At 37.8% G+C, this 1064-nt stretch overlaps 1 protein-coding gene across 2 annotated transcripts in view; it reads right to left on the reverse strand.

Moving 5' to 3' along the window:
- arfgef3 (ARFGEF family member 3) overlaps positions 1-1064 on the reverse strand; it is an 89463-nt gene that overhangs the window by 73770 nt on the left and 14629 nt on the right. The window lies entirely within an intron of this gene.

The following is a 1064-nucleotide window of genomic DNA, read 5'->3' on the forward strand; positions in this document are numbered from 1 at the left end:
GTTCACGTGTTTGTGCGGAGTGTGGAAGCTGAACAGTAGCGCGCTTGGGCTGCATGACAGATGGAGGCGCCGGTGCGATCAGTGGCTCTTAAAATACTTCATCATTTTTGGTCATACAGATAAGAATAATGCATCTTTTGTATCTGTAAAGACTCTACGTTTATTCGTGTGCACTCAGAATAATAACGAAACGTTGCGCTTTTGTACAATGATGAAAGCAAACAGGATGCGCTTTCTGCCGTCTCGGACTCTGTGAACTTCGAAACTCCGTGTATGCTTGCCTTATTACAGACATGAAAAATATATCTATAGAGAGTGAATCTTTTAAATGAACCAATTCAAATAGAAAACAAATATTCTCAGATTATGTAATCCGTATGAAACATGCATACAGGCGCATACTGCGGAGACGATGAGTCAGTGTCGCCGACTTCATCTCTTAAACCGAAAACAGAAAGCACTAGTGTAACAATAAATTATTAAAACGTTAATGCAGTCTACTTGCTGTTTTTCCCGAACACATTCATAATTATTATATTTGCCGGTGCGCTGTGGCAAGCCTTTTTTTGCGTGCGCTTGAGCACTTATTAGGCTATGTAGGCAATTAAAGGCTCATTATTATGATTTATATGGCTTATTAATAAAAGTGCGACTAATCGTCGACTAATGCTTAAAATGAACGACTACTAGTCGACTAGAAAAATCTTTAGTCGAGGGCAGCCCTAATGCATATTAACGAATTGTTTACGAGAAGCATAAGAGGCTGACAATTAGCTGAATATATAGCCTACTTGTTTAATTAGTGACACTTAGCCTGCATTTTAAGGCCCTGATATTTACTTAACTTCTTCCCAGGACCAGATTTCATATAGACAGAACCAGTCAGCAAAAAGGGTGGTGAAATAAATACTATCGTGATGCATAAATACCTTCGTTTTTTTTGGTTTTGTTTTTTTGCATTATCATAATGAGAAATAGTGGTAATGTGCCTAATTGCTATGAAAATAATGAAATAATAATAATAAAAAAATTATATATATATACGGGGGGGGGGGGGGGGCCTC

The sequence above is a fragment of the Sinocyclocheilus anshuiensis genome, unplaced genomic scaffold (genome assembly GCF_001515605.1).
Source record: "Sinocyclocheilus anshuiensis isolate Anshui unplaced genomic scaffold, SAMN03320099.WGS_v1.1 scaffold910, whole genome shotgun sequence".
Classification (NCBI taxonomy): Eukaryota; Metazoa; Chordata; class Actinopteri; order Cypriniformes; family Cyprinidae; genus Sinocyclocheilus; species Sinocyclocheilus anshuiensis.